At 44.4% G+C, this 26,006-nt stretch overlaps 1 long non-coding RNA gene across 1 annotated transcript in view; it reads left to right on the top strand.

Annotated features, from left to right (window-relative positions):
* The window catches only part of LOC138566748 (uncharacterized), a 56,217-nt gene extending 31,327 nt beyond the window's left edge, over nucleotides 1–24,890 (top strand). Inside the window, exon 2 of the long non-coding RNA XR_011302010.1 lies at nucleotides 21,961–24,890. This is a non-coding gene — a long non-coding RNA (uncharacterized lncRNA). The remainder of the gene's footprint in view (nucleotides 1–21,960) is intronic.
* The last annotated feature ends 1,116 nt before the right edge of the window (nucleotides 24,891–26,006 follow it).

Raw genomic sequence — 26,006 nt, 5'->3', positions numbered from 1 at the left:
CAGTCCAGTCCAGATCGACGCCTCTGTGGGAGCCAGGTGAGCGTAACACTTACGTGATTTACGAAGAAGGTGGCGTGAGCCGTTTTAGTGTGATCTCCCTTATTTATCATTCAAATAAATACAAATATATTTCCTATACCGTGGCCTGGTTCTTGGCTCGCTCTGGGCACAGGGGAGGAGATTTGTGTGACTCCATATGAGTCTTCACTAAGGTTAGCGCTAAGAAACTTAAGCACTTAAGCGAGTATTGCAGGGCTCCTTGATTGGGGGTGGGAAGGAACTCCCCAGGTTAAGGGTGGCCTCCATATAACACGACAAATTAGGGGCTTGTGCGCAGGGATCTGGTCAATAATTGTTGACTCATGACAAGTGCATTGGTGACAGGATATTCATTTTGGTGTAACTGCATTGAGGTAGATATAAGGTTGCCGTACTTTGTTAAAAGTCCACTGTAAAAAGGCCACTGTAACGCTTGACCTGTGATTTCCAGGGAGATGTATAGGTGTAGAAAAATAAGACCGTGATAAGGCAAAAAGGAGATTGAGTAAGAATTGATTTTTGATTTGGCATTGTGTAGAAATGCAGGAACAATGTTGATTTTTGCCTGTGTGCAAAGAAAGTTTTACTAAAAATTGCAAAGAGCCATTTTAAGTTGACTACCATAGAAGTGTGTGCTGCCAGGAAGCACCTCCTGTCTAAGGTATTAATTCGAGGAGAATGGGCTGATGGTGAAGCCGGGAGCTGGCAAACTAGAGTGGTGCAACAAGTCACCTCACTGTGCACTGACATCTGGTGTGAAGGTGGGATATTGCACAAAGCATTAGAGACATTTTATATGACCCAAGACGCTTGTGAAGAACTGAGTCAAATGGCTCAGCTCACAGCTTATTTATACTTCCACTTGCAGTTAGTGGAAGAGCGAGTGCAAAAGAGTGAGGCTAATGTGATGAAGCAGACTGAGGCCTGGAAACAGGCTCAGAAAGAACTCACACAGCTTGGAGATAAAGTGCAGCAGAGCAAAACATTGAATTACAACAAAAAAGGCTCATTGAGCAACTACAGGATGAGCTGAAAAACAACAGCTAGCCAGTGCCGAGAGAGGGATAGAGTTTGCTGCACTGAATAATGCATGTAATGAGGGTGCAGACACTGTAAATTGCCTGCATTCCCAATTTCATTCCCAATCAAATGACCAGACTGGTCATAACGGAGGGTTAGATGACATTGTGGCCTTCAAACAACAAATCAGGGATTGTTTGGGAGGACAGGTCTTTAGGACCCCCCATCCCCACATTACCCACCTGCGTGAGACTCATGACTCGTTGGCAGCCCGACATTCACCTGGGCCCGGGAGGCAGGGTGGCTGCAGATCGACATGTGAGGCTGCACGGCCCGTAGTATAGCATAACATAGACACCATTTTATAACACGCCAAGACTCCATTTTGAATATACTGAACCCAGGCCTCAGCAGAATACCCTGCGTATGAAAACTGCAGCTCGGCCCCCACTGGACCACGCACAGAGAGGCCTGCTTTCCCCCTCAGCCTCCACCCCATGGCAGATCTGCTGAAAGCCCGTTCTCACAAGCAACTAGAAGCGAACAAGTAAGAGAACAAACACTGTATCATTTACCTTCCGCAGTACATCATTGCCCTAGAAGTGACCGGACTTGTAGTTGGAGTCTGGGAAAGAACAAAAGCTATCCCCATCAAGCTTACCCCTACCCTGCGCCTAACCCCTGCACTGGTGATATATGATGTCCATGACCCCCAGCCCAGTTCCCTCAGATGAAATGCAAACCATGAATGTAAAACATTTGAGTTTCTCAGTCTTATCCATGCTGCTAAAATGTGTGTTAAAAAATGTTAAAACGTATAATGCCAGTTACTCGTATTGAAGCAAGGTGACCCCCGCCCGCCCCAAGACACCTTTGTGCTCTGATGCCTAATGTATGATCACCCGAAAATCCACTTTGTACCAGCTAATATTTGCTGCTATTGTAAAAAGGGTAATTGAAAAGCAATACATAAAATACTTGTGTATGATGTGATAAGATATGTTGTAGTGTATGTAGGCCATCTAGGGCACTGAGCCAGTTTTTACTATAATCAAAATGTTAAAATTAACACATTGCTTTCTTGCTCCCGAGTACATAACCCAACCTGACACTACCTCATGTTTGTTATATGTTCACCTCTCTCATAAATTGCAAGCATAAGACCGACTAACGTTATGTAATGTATGTGCCAATGAAAAACCTCCATTGTTATGAACCTAGTCATATAAGCACATGTAAACGGAAGAAATGTGTAATTTACCTAATGCCCCCAGCATTAGCATTTGTCATTTCTAACAGTATTTGTGCAGCCTAGTGAATAGAGACTCGCATAAAGTTACAAGGCCATCTCCTCCTCCACCCGCCAAGGCCCGCCGGGGCTTGCTGGTGTTCGAGCAGCACAGCCTCACCTCCCCACATTCCTGCTGGACCCGCTTCAAGTATTCACCTCCTCCATGTCAGAGGCCGCCATACAACCACTGTGTACTGCCATGGCCAGGCCAAGTGAATTACGAGCTACCCGGTCCTAAATCCCGCCGCCTTTGAGGTGCCAGTTATATGCCCCCTCTGACCCAATGGTATTCCAGTTCACCTCAAATTCAACAGACCACGAAGACAGTTATCCACCTTTGTGCAAACATCTCCCAGAGCCATCATTTACTACATCTAACAGGATAAAATGATGACGGTAACTTGACCCGTGCCCACTGATAAGACACCTAGACCCATGAGACTGGACCCCTTGTTAATGACAACTTTACGATGATGTATGGAGGAAGCCTCTTATTGCATACTGCTTTCCTGTGTCCCCACCCAAGTATTAGATTGATGTGTTAGAAGTCTTGCATAACAACCTGGCATAAATGTGTGTGATGAATGTGTATGGATGGCCACAAGGGCAAGTTTCTAGAACCAACATGGTGATTCTCCATTGACAGCCAGTACCCTGGCTCTCCACCCCGACGAGCCCAGCTGACCCAAGCACTTTGTGATGCCACCACGTGGATCCCCGCCAATCATGGAGCACCGAGCATATAGACTACATAGTAGCTAGACGTCGCCATCCAATCCCCAAGACTATGTGGCCCCTATAGCTTAGATCATGCATGACGTGTATCTGTAACATAACTGACTGTCTTTGCTATTGTCAGACAGAGCACTCTCGGAGGTTGCAGAGTCCTTTGCATGCCCTATATTGATTTAGATAAAAACCTCTTAACTTCACCCGCACTTGGTCTTGGTCTCATTCCCTCCTGGGGTGTGTCCTTATTGCCTCTCATATAGGGGGTTTACTGCCTTTTTTGGGGATGCTTACTTTCATAATTGGAAAGGGAAAATAGCCAGTCCATCACAGATGGAGTTTGATGAAATGTGGCAGAATGTAAACATTCTGAAACAACAGAATGTATAACTGGCCAAAGATCAAGATGTATACAGGTTAAAAGTGGATGCAGAGAAGGAACAGTCAGGGCTCAGGAACTGACCAGAATTATAGAAGAAAGGAATGACCCGGTAGAGCGTATGAGACAAACAGAAGCTGAACTATTAAAGGCAATGCTTTGTAGGGATGAGCAAGAGAAAGAGATTATTCTCCTCAAGGAAAAGCATCTTGAATATGCATGCAGCATATAAGGCTCACAATGAACCACTTCAGCATGAGGTGCAGCAAGCAAAAGATCGGTTGGTATCTCAGAGCAGAGTGCTTGACACTAATCAGGCCTTAGTGTCAGAATTAAAAAGCCAGCTCTCTGAATACCAACAGGAAATAAGGAAATAGAGACACAGGCGTGAGAGTCTCACCATGGAAATTGAAAATTATAAACAGGCCCTGAGGCACCCTGACCAATCAGGATGTGGGACAAGGCCCACTGATCAAGGTGAGACGTGCCCTCCCAGCAGGAGCCTCATGCCAGTCATTTACAACCTCTCATGTGCAAATGGGAACCAACCTCATGCATGCCACCTATCAAGAACAGGGTGACATGAGGCAGTTAGACTTACCCAGGCGTAGCCAAACTGATCCAGAAGGCCAGTCCCTGTCTGATATTGAGGATCTCTACCATTCAGAAGGGAAAGTGGCTGGACCAGTGTGTCCTCGGAGGCCAAAAGGAATCTCATGAGTAATTTGGTCTTGGAAAAATCCTATGATGAGAAGATCAGGGAGTTTGACTTGATACAAAGAGACCACCTAGCCCGCTTTGCTGGAAGAGAAAAGTCGGAGATTCTACCATGGAAGAGCATTTTAAAGACCTCCATCAATTCAGGGGGATGAGGGGATTTCCCCAGACTACCTGAAAGGAGCAACAAAGAGACTGAATGTAATCATGGGCTTAAAAGTATGAGCGTAATCCTGGGCCTAAAAGTAACTACCGGGAAAGTAACTCTGAGAGCTCACTGTGGTCCAGGCAAGAAGAGTCCAGATCCCATTACTCAGGGAGATATTCCTGATCTCATAGCGATAGGGAGCGACTAGCAGGCAGCAAATGGAGTACAAGGAGTAGCTCTGAGTCAGAGTCACAAAATGAATGGACTTAGGTGCAGAGGAAGAAAAATACAGGGAAACAGAGGAAGGGTTTTGTGAAAGACCCAATAAGAAAAATTAAGGCAATAAGAGCTTCCTGATCCCATACCATAATCGGACCGCAGAGGGCCGATTAGCCCCCTGCTTGTACTCACATTTCCGTAAGTACACTCTTGCAAAGGGCACCAGTGCTACATAGAACACTAACAGTGAACTACTATAGATGAATCATTGCACGTCTCCTACATTGCCTTCACAAAACGCTGTGTACCTCGGACATATTGGTCTACACACTACGATTTGCGTTGACTACGCACATTATTGCTTCTCTGATGACTGCCAGGTCTCTCTACACACTCGCATGGTTGGATTGTAGCTTTAACCTATCTAACATTGTTACAATGCCTTATTTTAATGACTAAATATTGAGCCGCTTGTAGTTTAAGAACGTTACCACTTTCATGAACACCCCCCTACCCCAAATGTCGCTATTGTTGTGCCCCATATGAGAGTACTTTGCACAAAGTAATGTTTAGCCGCGTTACGTATGCTAATAACTCTGCATCTTACCTACACTGATCTCATCTTGCTTCTGAACTCTATAGTTCGTATTCATTATTTTTGCACTGTTAGCAGTATATTTAAGAACAGTTTGAGCTATGGGTAGCATACCAGCGCACCAAGCCAATCTGTGTTAGCAACATTCTATCACATTTAGCCTACTGTGTTGTTAGTTTTACTGTAAAGCTCACCCGCTCCACCTACCTAGCAGAACTATACTATTGGCAGCGTAGCGCTCCAAGCTAATTTGTGATACTAGCATTCTATTGCATCTAGCCTACTGTGTCCCCATTATTACTGCAAAGTATTTTGTGCTCTACACATATAGCAGAATTGTACTATTTACAGCTTAGCGTACTAAGCCAATTTGTGATTTTAGCAGCTCATGGCATATTTTCTAACAGTGTCATCGTGAAGTACACTGTGCTGTACACACCAAGCCATCTGGGATTGATAGCCCACTGCACCTTGCCTGCTGCGCATTCTTAAGCCATTGATCGAACCTCGTCCCTATAACTTGCTTTATGTTCATTTAGTTTGGAACTGTGTACTCTGCCGAGTGTCCCACAAACTGTGCATTAATCTGTTTAGGCCAGACCTTGCCCACCCAACTGCGCATTATACCACACACCAAGCACATGACTGCCAAACCCAACCTTATACATATGTCTATACAGACCCACCTCATTCTTAATATAGTTATGATAGTTTGGTTACTCCTCGCCATGCTCCCTTACTGTATTGTACCGAACAATACGCCTTGCACCGGTAACCACTTACTGGTATTCAGAAATGGTTTTTCTAGACTGGCATGCCCCAGACACCATCCTATACCTTGCCCGACGCCCTTCCTTCCACCCATGCCACCATTTCCAACTACCCTAGAACAAGCCCATAACACCAGCTTTACCATAATATCTCCTTTAAGTGAGCTTACATCTTTAAACCAAACAGTAGACCTCTTGCTCACCCACAAGTCGAACCTCGTCCCTATAACTTGCTTTCTGTTCATTTAGTTTGGAACTGTGTACTCTGCCGAGTGTCCCACAAACTGTGCATTAATCTGTTTAGGCCAGACCTTGCCCACCCAACTGCGCATTATACCACACACCAAGCACATGACTGCCAAACCCAACCTTATACATATGTCTATACAGACCCACCTCATTCTTAATATAGTTATGATAGTTTGGTTACTCCTCGCCATGTTCCCTTACTGTATTGTACCGAACAATACGCCTTGCACCGGTAACCACTTACTGGTATTCAGAAATGGTCTTTCTAGACTGGCATACCCCAGACACCATCCTATACCTTGCCCAACGCCCTTCCTTCCACCCATGCCACCCTTTCCAACTACCCTAGAACAAGCCCATAACACCAGCTTTACCATAATCTCTCCTTTTAGTGAGCTTACATCTTTAAACCAAACAGTAGACCTCTCGCTCACCCACAAGTCCTCCACAGATACCAACCCCATTGTCGGAATCAATAGAACTGTTTGCCTTAGATCACGCACAAAGCCTCCCCTTGTTCACCTCGCCCTCTCCCCTAGAACATCTAAAATACCCATTTACAATGACCTTCGTCAACACCAAAATATGAGCCACCCATTACCCCGATCGCAAACAAAACTACAAATTCCCCTCAGCTTCGGACGCCCAAGAGTGGCAGAATAGCTACTCCGCCTCTGACTAGCCTGAAAAGTGCCCTCATCAATGCCCGGTCACTAGGAGCTCATGCTATTGAAATTCACAATCTAATTATTGAACAAAACCTTGATTTATTGATAATCACTGAATCCTGGCTTCACCAAGCCTTAGGACCTCTGCTCACTCTGGCCATACCGCCTGATTACAATATATTCAGAATGGATAGAACCCATACCATAGGAGGTGGTGTTGCCAGCATAGCAAGGAGCAACTTACAACTTAGATCCAGCCCCATCGAAGACACTGCAGGTTATGAACTCTTGCTAGTTAAACTCTCTGTGAATGAGAAAACCAAGATTAACATCGTAGTGATATACAGAACACCTAGTTCCAACAGCCATCCTGAAATATATATCCCTCTACTGCTTAAACCTCTTATTAAACCTAACACTAAATGTATTATCCTTGGAGACTTCAATCTAGGAATCAATGATGACCAAGACCACAAAGCTGCTTCATTACATCTAGCTCTCAAAGACATGAACTTCACCCAACTGGTGAATGTGCCCACACACATCAAGGGTAGACTCCTGGATTGGATACTGTCAATTAACATTAGTCTAACTATTGACTTGATCACTCCCCTCAATTGGACAGACCACGTTTTCATAGAATTTACTGTTATGAGTGAGGAACTCCTTCCTCCAAAGACCAAAACTTTGGACACCATTGAAGTCAGAAATCTGCGCAATCTCATGGCAGAATACTTCACCCCGATCCTCATCAAAACGCTTGAAGCTAACCTAGTCACGAGCAATGACCCCAGTATCATTGCAGATTACTACCACAAGTGCCTCACCCTCACCATCGACGAAGTTGCACCTCTGTCAACTAACACGCCTCGAACTGACAAAAAGGACCATTTTTGGTTCAACGAAGAACTAGCTTTCTTGAGAAAAACTGCATGCCCCTTTGAACATGTTCACACTAAACATCCTACTCCTGAGTCCGCCAAAGCTTTCAAGGACGCTAACAGAAGCTATAAAACAGCCGTCATCTCCCATAATGCCAATGTATTTAACACACAGATTAGCAATGCCTCTTCAGACTCCAAAGAACTTTTCTCAATTCTAAGAGAATTAGAAAATCCCACCCCAATCATGTTCCCTACCCATTCTATTAAAGAATGGTGCACCACTATTCAAGACACACTCTCCGCTAAAATTGTCCTGCTACAAAATAACATTTTTGCCAAAAGACTGGCCCTAGTTGACAAAAACACCTCCGCCCCCAACACCCTTCCCACCCCCACCGAAAATACCAACTCCTCATTCCACTTCTCCCCGGTCACCCAAGAAATGATGCTTGACACCATCTCCAAACTAAAAGCATCCAACTGCAAAGGAGATAATGTACCAGCCAAACTAGTGAAAGCCTGTGCAACCACCCTCACCCCCACCATTACCAACTTTATCAACTCCTCTTTTAATGCCAATACAGTCCCACCCAGCATTAAAGATGCCAGGGTCACGCCTCTCCTAATAAAACCAACATTGGATCCACAGGACCCACTAATTATCAGCCAATAACAATCGTCCCGTTCCTACTTAAACTCATAGACAAAATAGCATGTACACAGATTCAATCACATCTTTAACAGAACCAGCTCCTAGGAACCAGACAATCAGGCTTTATGCCTAATCATAGCACAGAAACAGCCCTCTTGGATTTCAAAATCCAGATGGACACTATCAGAGACTCAGGGAAACTCTGTATTCTTCTGCTGTTAGACCTCTCTGCAGCATTCGACCTTGTGTACCACGATAAGTTGTGCACTTCACTAGCCAATGATTTCAATTTCTCCAATGGCGCTACTTTGTGGGTAAAAGCTTTCCTCGCTGAACGGACATCTAGAGTGACCATAGGCAAGGAGCTGGTGATCCCATACCAGTACCCTTAGGAGTACCCCAGGGCTCCTGCCTCTCCCCTACACTCTATAATTCCTACACAAAACTCATCTTCTCTGCCGTTGACAACACGGGTGTCATCTATACCAACTTCGCACCCAGATCCTCATACCCATCAAAAGGAACACCACCCAGGATACCCTTACTATCAACAAAAAATATATGCCATCATCCAGAACTGTATGGCGCTAAATAGCCTGTGTCTTAATGATGAGAAGACAGAAGTCCTCATAGTTAGATCACCAACTAAAATAGCAACCCTTCATGCAGACTACAACTCCATCAACATAGACGGCTCTCTGATCCCAGTCCTCAAGCAGGTAAAAACATTAGGCGTATACCTAGATTCTAACCTTAACATGACCAAACATATCAGCTCCCTATCATCATCCACTGCTTACACACCCAAATTGATTGCACTAAGTCGACAATTCTTGACACCAACCAACTACCTTACCCTGGCTAGAGCCTTGGTATTATCTAAGTTGGACTGTTGCAATGCGTTGCTACTAGGAACTTCTGACACCAAACTCTGTAAACTGCAACTCTTGCAAAATAAAGCCGTAAGGGCAGCAGCATTAGGGATAAAACAATGTGAGCACATCTCCAAGATCATGAAGGATGTCCATTAGCTACCCATCAAAGCCAGAATGATCTTTAAAACTCTCTGCATCGCGCATACGTGTCTTGCTAAAAACAAATATGTATATCTGAACAACACCCTTCAGAAAAAAGAAAACATCAGAACTCTGAGATCCAATGATAGTCATCTCCTAGTGATACCCCGGTACAACAACACTAGAGCAGGGGGAGCAGCTTTCAGGTCCTAGCCCCTAAAAACTGGAACTCCCTCCTCATCAACATCAAATTAGAGACCCCCTTTCCCGGATTCAAAAAGCAGCTAAAGACATGATTGTTCAACCAATACTAGTACACCTCTTAACCGACACTAGTTCAACCACTTCTGCCTTTTGTATATATTGCTTAACTCTGCCTTGTTTGATTTGCTGTTTGTAAATATTGTTTTGCATGTATTTTCCTTCAAATGTATGACTAATTACCAAGATGTCTGTAACCACGGCGTGATACCCCAGGGTCTGGGCGTGTAACAAATGGAAAAATAAAATAAATAAAATAAGAATGCCAAGTATTTGTTATGGAAGCACTTCGAAATTTATGCGCAGTTGATTACATCATTCCAGATCAGAAATTATGTGAATTGCATAGCATTTGCTAAATGGACTTTCTCATCTGAGTGCTCCAGTTCCTTTGCAGAACTGGAGGACCAGGATCATTATAAATGGTCCACCTATAAGGCGGCCATTTAAAAACATTTCTCCTCACACAGAAACCCACAGGAGGCCTGTAATGCTGCATATAATTTGCAATGTGGGGAGGATCAAGCGCCTGGGGAGTTGGTGCTCAGACTTCCCGGTGAGTGAACACACATAGTAGGGAGTTTATGACCACCTATTTCCATGTGCTGCCCAAATACATAATTACTCAGCTGGTGCACGACTTTCATGAGAACAGGACCCTGGATTGGGTAATTTAACAAGCCACCAGGATCTATGAGGTCCAAAAGCCCACTGAGAATGAACACCCCCCCCCAAACTCCTAAATCGTCTAACGTACCTGCTGCTGCGAAGGTGGCAGAGGTGTGAACTATGCATCCCTTGGCCTGGAGACGGGGGGGCCTAAAAGTAACCCTTCTACCAACAAGCAAAATGAAAGGCAGAAGGGCGCCCCTCACTCCAGTCAAATCGAATGGTAGTCAGGCAGGGGCCCAGAACAATGATCCCTCAGACCCTGAAACCTATGTAACCCCTAGGTACAAGGGTACCAAGCCAATCCTGGGGTATGTATACACTCCCCAGGCTCAGCGGGGGCAGAGGGACCAATCAAGTAAGTACTGCCCAGGGAAACATCCCTCCAAACTTCCCTCAGGAGAGAAGTATCACTCCACCTCCTAATCTGAAATTTTCCCCAGATATCCCCCGATCTAGAACTTCCAAAATAATCTTCCTCTCTCTCCCCGATTCCAGGATAATAGATCCCCGAACCCTTGAGAAGGGAGATTCTGGATGGAAAATTATGAGGGACGTTTCCAGTACTCGAGCTACTGTGGGAGAAGAGAAAGTTACCCTTTGCAGGAGCAGCAGAGGTATGACTCAAGACCTTTCTACAACCCAGCAGAAAAGGCCTTGTAGCTGGAGCGACAGGTTCACCAACTGACCGACAACCTGGGGTGCATGCTGACGGCTCAGTCCAAACCTCAACCTAACTCTGCTTCCCAGAATTCCCCAACACCCAGGGTGGAAGGTTGGGGGGGGGGAAATGACAAGAGGAAACGTCTGACAAACCACAGGTTCTTGAGGAGGGGGCCCTGTTGGAGGGAAGATGCCAAGCCCTAGAGGAAGCTTCCTTTCTCACCCAGACAGAACCTCTAAAAACCTCTCAGCCTGAAAGTGACTCTTCTACCTCTGAAATGTTAGAACCCAAAGAGCAAAGGGTAAGTAGGAGAGGCCAAAGAAGAACTCATTTTGTGGAAGAGATTAAGATCATCCCCTTTGAAAGAGAAGAGCCCCTGGAGGATTCGGGTAAGTAAATCCTCTCTTTCAGGAACAAGGGGATCCCCCCAAATGAGTAATTAGTCCCACAAGACCCTGAGTGGCACATTGTAAGTATGGAGACCGACCCAAAACAAGAACCTATTCAACCCTCAAAATGTGAGCCAGACAAGGTAGAAATGGAGAGGTCCTTTCCTAAATAGGTTCTGTGAACTGGCCCCACGAAGATGGGGACAACATAGAATCAGGGGAGAAGGAGGATTCCCCAAATCCGCCCATTGTTAGTCATAACATTTTGTTTACAGATTTCTGATTTCCGACATAGGAAATGGCCCAAGATCACACAGTGTCAGAGTTCAATATTAAGAAAATGACCACTGGGCTGGCAAATAACGTACACTTTCTCTGCATCCTGGAGGAGAAAGAAGGCAGATTTTACACACCGGCAGGGTCAGTGTGAATTATCAGCTCTGGTGGATACTGGATCCCTCCTGTCCAAAAAGGCCTTTGACCAACTAAACATAGGACGGGGGAGGGCCACCAAATTCCCCTCACACCACTTCCCAGACAACTCCAACATTTCAACGTGAATGACATTTCCGTCGAAGGGACTGCTGATCTGGAAATCAAAATTGGGCAACACTGATTGAAACATCCGGTGATACTCGTGACTACAGAGGGCACACCTTGTTTACTGGAGACTGATCTCATGAGGAGGCTTATCACATCTGATCGACTGTGTAAACAAGGTTCTCTGGACCCAGACTAACCGGCCAATGAAATTAAAAATGAGTACCACTAATGTAAGCTTGAATGGTACCTGTCATTTAATTGATCAACTTTCTGAGAACGTAGAATTCCATTTCAAGAATAACCAAGTCCCAGACATCACTGTCATCCCTGTAGGAGAACAAACTGGTGATGGGAACCCATCTCTAGAAGTGAACACCCTAAAATCTTAAAACCGTCCAAAATCCAAAGAAACCTTGAGTCCTGTGAAACCTGACCAGGAAGAAACCGCTCAAAGTCAGACGGGCATTCAGAAAAAGGGTGAACAGTTGTTTTTCCCATTCATTTAAATGTGGGGGAGGAGCTGGTGCTCGCCAGAGTATGCCTTAATAATCAAGGAGTTACTTCAGCGAAGTATTTTTCAGGAAACTCCCAAAAGATCAGACCATTCCCACTTTTAAATTGATTGACAAATGGGAAGTAGGTCTGGAAATCCCAAATTCCAAACTTCTCCTGCCCTGCTAAAAATGTCCATTGGCAACAAAAGCATAGAGCATAATTCTTGGGTTGTGAGGAATGTCACTTCCACCTTTCATCTGGGAAGTGACATTCTCAACTGATTCGCAATCGATTTGGAGCTTATTAATAATAAAGCCTGGTCCCGACAGGAGGTAACCCCATGGACTTTGACAACATCGAAAAAGCATTCCGGTCAGCTCAATTGCCACCTTATGCGGTTGAAGTTCAAGTGCGAGAAGAGGTTACCATCCAAGGACAGGTGCGACAATTTACTATTCCCCTCTAAATTAAGCGAGGACAGAACCTCAGACATTAGGATGCCTATGTACATTTTAATTTCCAACAACAAGGTATAAACATGGGGCGGGTATGCCCAGACGTGGGTCCCATCCCTGCCGGGCCTAGAGACCCAAGCTGCTCCTCACTCGACAAGGCCGAAACATGTCCGGGGATGCTTGTGGTCTCGTGAAGAAGGGATGTGACCTAGCAGTTCAGGCTGGACTGCCCGTGTTGGGGTGGGACCGAGCCTGATTTGCATATGGTCTTTCGCTTTCTGTAATGTCTTGGCAGGCAAAGAACAATGGTCTGGAGGGTTGCCCAGAGCAATGCCAGAGGTTAGGATTCATTCCAAACCTTCCAGCCATCACCTCTTTGTTTTTGCTTTGTCACCCCGAGTGGAAAGGTTATGCCCAGACGTGCGTCCAATGCCTGCCAGGCCTAGAGACCCAAGCTGCTCCTCACTGAAGAGGCCTGACAAGGCTGAAACATGTCTGGGGATGCTTGTGGTCTCGTGAAGAAGAGATGTGACCTAGCGGTTCGGGCTGGACTGCCCCTGTTGGGGTGGGACCAAGCCTAATTTGCATATGGTCTTTCCCATTCTGTAATGGCTTGGCAGGCAAAGAACAATGGTCTTGAGGGTTAACCAGAACAATGCCAGAGGGTAAGATTCATTCTAAACCTTCGTGCCATCACCTCTTTATTTTTGCTTTGTCACCCCGAGTGGGACGGGTATGTTCAGATGTGGGTCCCATTCCTGCCGGGTCTAGAAACCCAAGCTGCTCCTCACTGATGAGGCCCGACAACACCGAAACATGTCTGGGGATGCTTGTGGTCTCATGCAGAAGGGGTGTGACATAGCAGTTCGGGCTGGACTGCCCCTTTTGGGGTGGGACCAAGCCTGATTTCCCTTCTTGTAATGGCTTAGCAGGCGAAGAAACATGGTCTGGGGGTTGCCCAGAGCAATGCCGGAGGCTAAGAATCATTCTAAACCTTCCAGCCATCACCTCTTTGTTTTTGCTTTGTATTTAAATCCGACACTTCAGCAGACCTAAAACACAACACCATTTTAACACTGGTGGATACCAGCGACCCTCGAAGTATCATTTCAGGCGCAGACACCTTTATTGTAATGGCGGTTGATGCCCACCATTATTTTATTGATTTAAGTAATGAAATTATAGGACCCATCCAAACGACTGTTTCGATATCAGCAATGGCAATCCTCCAGAAACGATTTTTCGGGCACCATTGAAAAAGTAGCCCATAGTTGGAAACGGCTATTCATTACTTTTGTGACACTGTCTAAATAGTACCCAAGGGGGAGTTTATAAATATAAAATGTGATGCAAATTGTGCATTTTAAAGAATATTTATTCAGCAACACAGGTCAAACCTATTATCTGCATATTTATTTATTTATGATTTTTCTTGTTAGGTGCTTACACAATAAGAAAATACTGTTTCAAAACCCATAGTGAAGTAACTCATCAAACTGGCCCACATTGGCCAAACAAGTGGCCCACTTTGACCAATAGAAATCGGCCCACATCAGCATTTTGTGTTTTTGGTTCGGCCATGGACCTATTGCCCTATAGGCCAGTCCGAGCCTGGGAGGAGGTAGTGTTCAGAGTCAAGGACCACTGCCTCAAATCCCTGGAACCTACTGGCCAGGTCAACACCACCAAAAGAGATCTCTCCACCCAACTGGAGGATACTGCTGAAATTGCCATGCCTGAGGTCTTAGCAGGTTTCAAGCAGATGGTTGAGGAAAGGATCAATTCTGCTGATGCCTGTGACACTGAGGAGTAAAGACAAAGGCTGAAGCAGGTCTACCTGGAATTCCAAGATATCTTTTCAGTGGATTCATACGACTGTGGATGCACATTCATTCATTCAACCACCATTCCCAAGGACCCGGAGATGACTCCAGTATTTATGAAACAATACCGGTTACCTCTCGTGTCGATGGAATCACTCAGAGAGATTATTAAGAATTTAGAATCCTGTGGGATAATTTGTCCGATCCACAGTACCTTTAACAACCTGGTACTGGGGATACTCAAACCCAACAGCTGATGGAGACTATGTGCAGACCTGAGGGAGTTGAACAAACGGGTCCACATGTCAAGATGGCTACTTCCCTACTTTGATCAAGGGCTGGCACAGATCGAAGGGTCAAAGGTGTAACCCGCCATTGACCTGACCAATGGCTACTGGACAGTACCCGTGAGCAGGGAAGACCAGTACAAGCTTGCCTTTACCTTTGGGGGGCAGCAATACAAATGGACCTGAACCCCCTTGGATACACAAACTACAGCAATGAGTTCAACATCTTTCTACATAAGGTCATGCCCGACTTTGTCAAAAGGGGAAACCTGGCCTATGTAGATGATGATCTGATCAAGAGCTCAACTGTGGAGGAACGTATAGCAGAGATCCGCTATGTTCTAACCCAGCAAGGCAGAGTGGTGTAAGACCGAGTGAACTTCTTGGGGCCCACAATCCCCCCTGAGAGTCTTAATCCCTAGACAAAGAAGGTGGAAGCCTTAAGGAAATTACAAGACCCTACTACTTTGCGAGAATTAAGATGCCTTCTTGGACTCACTAGTTATAGTCAGAAGTTAATTGAAGACTACACAGAGGTTACTCGACCCTTGGTCCATTTATTAAAGGCCGGAGTCAAGTGGGATTGGGATCCGGAACAAGATGAGGCAGTTAAACAACTGAAAAGAAGCATTTCCCAGGCTCCTTGTTTGGCTTACCCCATAAAGACCAGGTAATACTTCTTGGAGACAGGGTTCTCAGAAACTTGCCTGACAGCAGTGTTGTGTCAAAAGCAAGACAAAGTCAACAAAATAATCATGTACGTGAGAAAGACTTTGTCCCCTGTGCCACAAAAATTCAATGACTGCGAGTAGGCACTACTGGCAACGGTATGGGCTTTGAAAAATTACCACCCATTCATCCAGGGGAGCACATCATTGTCGAGACTCCTCACCAACCCTTGCAATCTCTCCAAAGTGACAGAATCTGGGCAGGGGACATCAGTAATTCCAGAATTACTTCCTGGATTCTGTCCATGCAAGGCTTTCCTGTGGAGGTCAGATATTGCCAAAACAAGAAGAGTCCCCTAGCTCATGGGTTGGCAGACTTGTATGATTCTGCTCAAGAAAACTGTCTTGAGAATGAAACTCTAATGACCAACAACATGGAGGCGTACTTAACTTCCCCACACAAGGTCTATGAAGAAGACACGTGCCAGGGGATACCCACAGTTTATGTGGATGGGTGATATTACCATGTTAATAACAACAGGGAAAAATAACTAGTGCCTGGCATTGGGAAAGCCTGGATGAATGATACCCCAGAACCCTCTGCTGTTTACAAAATTGGATCCCAAAGTAGTCAGGTTGCAGAGTTGATGGCCGTTCATCAAGCCATCCTCACTGTAGTGCACCACCAACTCAATGAACTGGTCATAATCACTTACTCTGCTTATATGAGGAATGGGTTCGGGGAGCACCTAATGCTTTGGGCCAACAACAAACCCTTGAAGCATGCCAAACTGATCCAGTCAAGGGACAATCTGGTGACACCAATGAGATGGCCATCTATTGGAAGAAGATAAGAGGTCATTCCAAAATAGAGGGGCCAGATAAGACTGGGAATTATCTGGCTGACGGACCAGCTGGCTAAAACCGGAGCCTTCCCGGAGGAGTTCATAGAAACGGAATCCCTGCTTAGGGAAATCCAAGTTGCTGCTGCCACCAGGACACAAACTTGTGCGAATAGTGAACTCTCGACTGCACAGTAGAGTGAAGATACCCCAGATGCAGATTTGATCACCGCACAGAAAGAGGACCCAATTATTGGAAAATTCTATCAACAAATTGAAGACCCCGTGAGTTTTTCTCTAACAGAGTCGGATTATACCGGTAAAGAGTATCTCCGGTTGTTGATGAAGTTTTCCAAGATGATCGGGATCCAAGCCGGTTTGTTGGTAAGGAGAGCCCTATTTGGCTGTGACCAGTGGGTGGTACATACCTCATTCTGAAGCCTGATGTTGAACCATTCCCATGACGCTGCCACTGCCGGTCATAGGGGGTTTCACACGACATTAGAAATTTTGCGCGTGGTTGCCTATTGGCCACACATGGGCCAGGACCTCAACACTTACCTAAAGGGGTGTCTTGTGTGTGCTCAATTGCAACCCAGAGCTCACTCACACACAGAGCTCCCCTACAAAAAAGGGGAATGACACTGCCTTGGTCGGATTTGTAAGTCGATTTCATAGGGCCAGTGATTCGCTCCTCTAGAGGAAACAAGTAACATGCATGTTCACAAAGTGGGTAGAGTGTCTTCCAGACCCGAATTGTCAGGTGGAAACAGCTGCTACACTATTGATCAACCACATCTTCTCTCATTTAGGCCTTGTATTACCTCAGCATCTGCTCTACAGAACTCAGGAGCAGACACTGATAAATGCATCCACTACTCATGAGTACATTGAAAATTTAAGGAAGCACCTCCAGCACATTTTTGCTTCTGCTCAACGCAATTTATAAATGTCAGCTGTAGGAATTAATACTTGTTATGAAATAAAGACAACCAAGAAAGAGTATGAAGTAGGGGACAAGGTTTACCTGTAATTTTCAAAGGAGTCATGCCAAGGAGCGGAAGTTTCTGCCGTTTTGGCCTGGTGCCTATGAAATTGTAACTAAACTGTCACACCTGTTGCATGCAAGATCTGCATCCCAAAGGGAGAACAGACAGGAGAAAAATGAGTCCACAACAATCAGTTGACAAGCTGTCATCCCAGACCGGCTTTACGATTGACTGAGGAGCCAAATGAAAGTCGAGCAGAGGAACCATCGGAGGAATGAAAAGGAAGGATTAAAAAATGAATGGAAATTAATATATATATATATATATATATATATATATGAAAAAACATTGTTAAAGGGACGTTATGGTTACAAATAAAACCAAAAACCTCAGAAATATGCCAGTTATGGTAAGCTAAGCAACCATAACTCGCGCCACCATCGTGCACTGCTAACGTTTTTTCATTGAATTTAATAGGTTTTTATTAGTGCAACTTAACCATAACATCCCTTTAACAATGTTTTCTCATTGAATTTCAATGGTTTTTATTAGTGCAACTTAACCATAACATCCCTCTAACAAATCTTTTTCATTGAATTTCATAGGTTTTAATTAGTGCAACTTAACCATAACGTCCCTTTGACAAAGTTTTTTCATTGAATTTCATGCGTTTTTATTAGTGCAACTTAACCATACCGTCCCTTTAACAAAGTTTTTTCTGTGGATTTTATAGGTTTTTATTAGTTCAACTTAATCAAAATGTCTCTTTAACAAAGTTTTGTCAATTAATTTCATAGATTACTCATTAGTGCAACTTAACGATAAAGTCCCTTTAACAAAGTTTTTTCATTGAATTGTATAGATTTGTATTGGTGCAACTTGACCATAATGTCTCTTTAACAACTTTTTTTCAGAGAATTCCATGGGTTTTTATCAGTGCATGCTATTTTTCTACAACTTACTAATATCATACTTACCCCAATATAGCAACGTTTTTGTCCAATTTACAAAGTTTCACCTTAAAACTCTGCCATGTCCCACCTTCTAGCCTCATTTTTACCACTTCTATACTTTTTCCACTGTTTTTGCTTCCGTCAACGTCCGCCAACGTCTGACGTCATTGTGGACCTTCCGGACAGTGCCATGTGACTGTGTGCTTGCGTGCGGCATGATGACATGTCCATGAACGCGTTTGCACTTCGCGTTCGGGACCTTGCTTTGAGGACAGTTCTGAACTGCATTTTCTACTCGTGTAGGCACTTTCAAGCTCAAAGGTAACCCTTGCACAGATCCTAGATCTATTGTTACTCATTATCCATTAGCAATCTATTACAAAGCACATACTTGCAAGAATTGTAGCAAAACTGCTATTTATCTTAAAAATGGCATCAGCTATGGCCATCCCTCCTCCCAAAGAGCCGCCACCACCACCGGCTGGAAGGCCCACACAATAAAAAAGCGCAATAACAATGAAGAGGACCAAGAAGGTGAAGTAGAGGAAGTGCCTACCTCAAGCACCCAGACCAGAGAGAATCATGGGTGTGGCAGTTCTTTACCACTGTTGGGAATGTACCAAAGGCTAAAGCTACAAAAGTGAAATGCACTGAGTGCAACTTTGTACTCAGTCGCAGACTACCTGGACAATACTCCTACGGGACCACCTCAATGCGCCGCCACACCAAATCCAACTACCGCAATGCTCTAAGAAAGATTGTTCCTTTCTTAGCAAGTAGTAGGCTGTCTTCCTCCACATCATCTTCCCCAACCAATACTGTAACCACACAGCCTACTTCTGTGGGACACAAAATCCCACCAGCTACCTTGCAAGCAAAAAAAGAGGCTGGTGATCCATATCTTTGGAAAACAACAGTCCTCTGTATATACTGCAACACACCACTCTGCGGGGGGAAGCAATTTCGATGTGCGTTTGAAGCTGTAATCAAGGAGCATGAGAAACACTGCCCACTACCTTAGAAGTAACACACTCGCAACATCTTCCCCTGTCCACTTTCCCCTCCATATTAGTGCTTGGTACCTCTTCCCTCATTTCCCTCCTCAACTTACCTTCTAACCTCTAATGCACATTTTATTTTTAAAACAACAACAGAAAGGTTCCTTCTGGAACCACATTTCACAGTTAAAAAAGAGAACTAAAAAAATCTTATAGTCTCCATCTACTTTACATTTCTCATTAAAATACATAGACTCAATAGGTTTTTCCAAAATTTCCATTAGCATTTTGTGTTATGTTAATAGAAATAATGTGACGTTCATCCCCCATTCCAGGGACCGGAACGGGGGATTACGGCCTGGCAGACCAAGATATCGGCCCAAGCGAAGTGTGTCTGTGTTCGCCCTGATGCCTGCCGGCTTCGGTGTGTTATAAATAAATAAATAACAAGGGCTCCAGACCATTATCCCCCATTGCAGCCCGTGCAATGGGGGATAAAGGCCATTAGCACCTGTGGTCCCCAAAGCGGGAACCCGGCATGCTAAAAACTAGATCTTTCTTCCTACTCTGGGACGCCTGCTGCTGCTCGCTGTCGGAAGGAAAATGCGTTTCCAAGATGGCCACCATGGAAAGAGAAGGCGGGTCTCTGTACAGAGCTTTGCACAGCAGCCTGCAGAAGGCAAATTCAGACCCTATGACGATATTACCACAAGCATTTCATTTTTCCCTTTCTAACCTATCCTACTTTCGAATGACTTTACCACATAGCCGGTCCCAGGGGGACATGACCACCTTAACACCATTGTTCATCCCTCGTGGACATGGGCAGTAGCCAGATTGTCCGTGTCATGACCTTATACCATCACCCGGACAATCTGCCCACTGCCCATGGCCACAGGCTATGCCTCAGTCACCAAAGGTGTATCACTATTTTTTGTACATGCATTATGACACTTGTCAAAAAATAAAACACGGTCACATTTGCAAAACCATGCTTTAAGGTCCTTGCCAATGCTCCTTACACGAGTTGCTTGAAATTCGCCCAGGTTTTATTTTTTCAAAAGTGTCAAAATGTATGTACATACAATAGTCATATAACTTAGCCCCCACTTTACAAAATCCATTCAGTCTTTACACAAACATCGAAGGTTGGGTCTATAATCTTTCTGAGAACCTTTGTCCACATTCGTCAAACGGCACCAAAGTTATAAGCGATCTAAAAATGTTGAGAACCTCCCTCTAATTTAGCCCCCTCTTGATAAAATCCCACTGAACTTTACAAAACATTTATATCTAGATTTATAATTGTTTTGCAAACTTTTGTGCAGATTCGTCAAATGTCACCACATTTATAAGCCTTTACAACATTTTGGGACCCCCCTCTAAATGTGTTCCCTATTGACAAAACAGCTCCACATTTTCCAGAACCATTCAGAATCAAGTCTAGAATAAAATTCCAAGATTTCATGCAGTTTCATTGAGTGGAGCCAAAGTTATAAGCCATCCAAGATCTGCTTTTTACCAACCCTGTAATGCAGAAATAGGCATAGATGTCCCCGAACATCTGAAGTGTTTGCGAACATCACAGGGCTGTCCTGGAACATCCAGACTGTTTGCGGACTTTCAGGGTGAAAAACACTAGTTTTTTGGCTTCTAGCGGCCATATTCCATCCCATCCTCATCACCCTCACCTCCCTGTAGATTGTTTGATAAGTTTGACAAGTGCAATATTGTTTTTTTTAATATCTTTCTACCACGGTGTCCGCAGACACCACCGGAATGTCCGCAAATCCAACATAGCGGGCCTTTCCAAAAATATAACGCACTGTACGCTTTTCACCATCCAATCAGTTGGCGTGTCTGATGTCCATGGACGTCACGGCACTCTCTAGGCCAATCGGATGCCTGTCCGCGGACCGAACAGGGAAATGGGTCCGCAAAGCGGAGCCAGATATCACTAATTTATTTGGACCTACTTTTTGGTCGTTTAAAAACAATGACTGGACAGATTTACACCAAATTTACAAAAGATTGCTTTCAGGACCAAGCCGCCGCTCCTGGCACAAATGTGGTGAAAATCCATCCAGCGGTTTGGGCTGCAGGCATGAGCAAAATCTTTTTCCATTATGTCTATGGAAAAAAAGCAATTTTGCGACCCCCCTGTAGATTTGTCCCCTTTGACGAAACCTCACCAAACTTGCCAAAAGAATTCAGAGCGTGCCATATACTTTGTTTTGCAAAGTTTGGCGAGAATTCGTCCAGGGGGAGAAAAGTTATAAGCCACCCAAAAAGTGCCCTTCCTATGGTTTTAGCAACTTAACCATAACTACAAGGCCGCTAACGCAGGCTGTGTAATAGGATCATTTACTTAGTGTTCATTGTAAAAAGGAAGAACATAAATAAATAAGGTTTTGTGAAATGGTGAAAATGTCTTGTGTTATAATTGAATGCTGTTTTCAATTCTGTGTAAATCCTCCGGGGAAATATGTTACGTAAAAAGTACTCTCTTTTTTCTATTTGCTGGATAATTAACTTCCTTCACTTCCAGCTTGGAGGCAAGATGGGAGTCTGGGGAGGACCCCATATACTCCAGAAAGAAGGATGAAAGGGGGTGCCGTGCTACACCACCCAACCCAACGATAGAATGGAGGCTGGGGTGCCCTCTCCCTAACGAAGAAAATTGAGCTGGATTGGCTCCAACAGAAAGAAAAATATTTCAGATTAAAACCCACTCTGCCCTGCTCTTTCCCATATAAGAATCATGGAAGAACGGGGGGGCATGTCGGGTGTAATCAAAGGCCCCAAACCAACAGAACTGAAGGGCACACTGAAGAAATGACCTGCCAGCCTTTAGAAAAAAACCTTCCCACTGACAATGGGCCTATTAAGGCAGACGGTGTGGTTTCTGCAAGTAATACAAGGAAGTGCCATGCGAGAAAGGCCTGCCTGCCATTAAAAAAGGAAAAGCAGCATTAATTCACAGTGGCAGAAGAAATGCAAAGGCCCCTTTCACATGGAAAGCAGGATTTTCAAGCGCTAACACCAAAATGACTTTGCATGGGCGTTTGCAGTTTAAAACAGGACATGAGAAAAATGTACCCCTGCAAACATAAAGATGTCAGGGAAAAGACACGTTGTGTGTTGACAAAAAGTAATGTATATCATGCTTCACATGCAAAATACCAGCAAACATTTGAAAAGAAAATTCCACTTTGTTTCCATTGGTCACATGAAAATGTCCTATAGGCCTGAGGAAGACCCTTTTGCTTGATGTGGGGCACATTTCACAAATGACCCCCCCCCCCACTGAAAGCCTGGCTTGCATCCTAGCTGTTTACAACTGCAATAAAGTGTCACGGCTAAGGGTGTTGAAAACAAACTTCCCCCAGACTTGAAGTCTCTGAAAGCTTGTTTCTGTTCAGGGCAGATGGCCTACACAGTTCATGACCGGAATATAGGGCAGAGGTGTTAAAACAGAGGCTTGCAATCAAGGCTGAACTCTGAAAAAATACAGGAAAATAGAAGCGTTTCAGATTGAAATGGTGGTCCCCTTCAGATAAGAAGACAGGATGCTAGATGTCTTCAGGGCCTCGCAACATCACAGAGCCGGCCTAGCTCATTATCTGCTAGTGGGGGATCTCTGTGTTGGCCGGTGCATTCCAAGTATTTATAACCGGCAGCCACCAACTTCAAACAACAAAGAGGCTGAAAAAAACACAGTCCAGTAAGCTTTGGTCACATGCTGGCCAGAGCTGGCATATTGCTGGAGGAAGGAAAGCTCATATTTGTGCATATGAAGATTCCCCCTTAGTTTAAATGGACTGTCACAATTGTTGATTTTTTTCAGAAGCCACATGCCGCACTGCTATATCAGTGATGGCACCATCAAGATCTCAATATTGGGCAGTGCCCTGCAAGACTGCTCATAACCAGGCCGCACTGCAAACATGTATGTTTCACTTTTTAGATCATTTCGAGGTGATTTTTGTTGAAATAAAATTAATCCACCTGCGACTTAGGGAATTGTAATGACCTGGCTGCTTTGATCATGTACCGAGTTTCAGGGTTTGGCGAACTGGTGGAGGGTAAAATTAGGTATGTGGGGAGTAAATTGCATGTTCCTAACGATTATGTTTTTTGTAAAAACAGCAGAAAATTGCCAAAAACCACGTGCAAAACGGTGCAGACCCAGCTGTCATTTTATTTAATTCCACATGATTAGCTGAATCGGAAAATCTATATATTATGGCAGTTACTAGTAAATTCAGAAGTCTTACCACATAACTCATTTTTGATAAATCTGACATGTGAACAAAAGGGGATTTCAAATGTGAGGGGCCATATGTCTGCTCTAGACTCCTAAACCAATCCTTAGAGAGAGGCTGGACTTGGGACTAGAGAGCAGGGTAACTGTCCAATCCTGGTTGCGAGAATTCTTGCAGTTCACTGCCCAATATTGGGATCTTGATGGTGTCATCACTGGTATATAAAGTGGATGCACCTGTGAGAGAAGAGGCTGAAATTACCACCTGACAGCCGCAAGGAAACCCCGAAAGGAGAATTTTTGCTGAAATTGCATCTGGGTGTAGCTGTCTCTTGCTGGGGAGGCATACAAGCGGACTGGGTCCTATGGTGTAGAGCTGGCGACCATCTTTGAGAGTGGTGTGACCAGACCCCTGCCCTGTCCTCCAAGAGGGACCTGAAATGCAGCTGGCTTTCCTGAACTTTAAACAGAGGTTTTAAATGTAACTCGAATTGTGCCATTTCGAACCAAAAGGTGGGGGAGTCTGCTTGCATTAAATCCTTTACCTTTATAGTGGGGGAAGGGGGCAAAACGGTGTAGATGCTTAGCCTATTTTAACTATAAATATTAATTTAATTAATTCCGCTTGGGAGAACACAACAGGGTGATTTTTGTTAAAATTTGAAAATTGACAAAGCTCATTCCCAGTGTGCGCTGAAAACTATAGACTGTAACTTAATTGGGTAATTCTATAGGTCCAGCTTCCCAAATACAGGCCTTTAAGTGGAGGGGACTGAAAATTCCAAATTCTACAATCATCCCAATTTTTACTGTCCACCTTCCCCAACACAGACCTGTAAGTGAGGGGAGTCTGAAAACAAACCGCTAAATCACCCTATGTTTATTTTTAAGCAAAAGTGTGGGTGAAATCATAATTGCCATATGAATTTGTACCAATCTATAAACCAAACTGCTAGCCTTTTAAGCGTGCAGGAAAATTGAAATTTCACAGCACTACCTACATATGTAAATTGCTTTTGTTCATTGACCAGTGTTGATTATTTCTGGATGTGAAATTGGGGTAAAGTAAAGTATTGTGATTTGTGTTTTTCCCAACCAAATTGTGTGATTTATTTGTGTAACCAGAAGTTTGCTTGTGAGCCACGAAGATGGTGGCGTGTGTCGTTTTAGTGTGATCTCCATTATTATTCAAATAAATATGAATATATTTCCTATACCCCGGCCTGGTTCTTGGCTCTCTGTGGGCACAGTGGGCGAGATTTGTGTCACTCTATGTAAGTCTTCAGTAAGGCCAGCGCAAAAAAGCTTAAGCTGGGTGTGGGAAGGAACTCCCCAGGTTAAGGGTGGTCTCAATATAACACGAGAAACACAAGTGTGCAACTTTATCAGAACTAGGTCTGAATGAAAGCATATTTTTGTGTTAAGCGGAAGTCAGGTTAATAGTCTGAAAGTTCTGCCATTTTGCCACACTGCGAAACAGTGCATTTACCTCAACTCTAAATCAGCAAAAAGCAAACCGCTCCTTTGAAAAAAATTAAATGCATTTTTGTAGAAAAATGTTTTTAACAAATCCTTTTGTTTCCATAATAGGTTCAATCGTTTTTCTACCTGCCCTTACCTCCTGTAAAGTGGTGGGGGTCCCAGGATGGAGGCCCTTGCCCTCCCATGAAGACATCAAAACATAATGGTGTACCCTAGTCAGCTTGGTGGTACATTAAACTGTAAATATAAGTTCTGTCTGGTTACAGCATGGTGACTACCTGGGTCACACAATTATACAGCCACATTTGTTGGTTGTCATATTGTTAGCGTGGTGAGCAGTGTTCCATCATAACAGAGTGGCTATGTATTAGCTGTCTGGCTTGGATGCCTCCACAACAACCATGTGGGGGCCTGATGCAGGAAGCTGCTTTTTTGATCCATCTGAGGAAGGAGACACCTTTGTTTGGGGTGCAGGAACCCTCCCCTGGAGGTTCCCTGGAAAGGGGCATTTTAAAGACAGTGCTGACATTACAAAAAGCCACTTAGGCACCAGGGTTCTGATCACTGGTGGTCTTTTGAAGTATTGAGACATGACAATGGGGTGGAGTTAGAGTAGCCAGAGGAAGGGTGAAGGCCAAGAGAGGTGTTCCCCCATCTTGGAATCTGCTAGGGTTCTGTACATGTCCTGCCACTCCCAACTTCCTGCATCCAAAGCACTCTGGGTGTGACACCAGAAGTCAAAGGACACTTGCTATTTGATCCCTGACAAGAGGTTTGCTTTGGATCAGTCAGTTGTAGCATTTTGCCTTTAAAAGAGTGGGGGATCTTGCGCTTAGAGGAATTATCTT

This window comes from Ambystoma mexicanum, chromosome 2p (genome assembly GCF_040938575.1).
Source record: "Ambystoma mexicanum isolate Mex_15411 chromosome 2p, UKY_AmexF1_1, whole genome shotgun sequence".
NCBI classification, from domain to species: Eukaryota; Metazoa; Chordata; class Amphibia; order Caudata; family Ambystomatidae; genus Ambystoma; species Ambystoma mexicanum.
The sequence above is the reverse complement of the archived record's forward strand: the minus strand, read 5'-3'. Positions and strand labels throughout refer to the sequence as shown.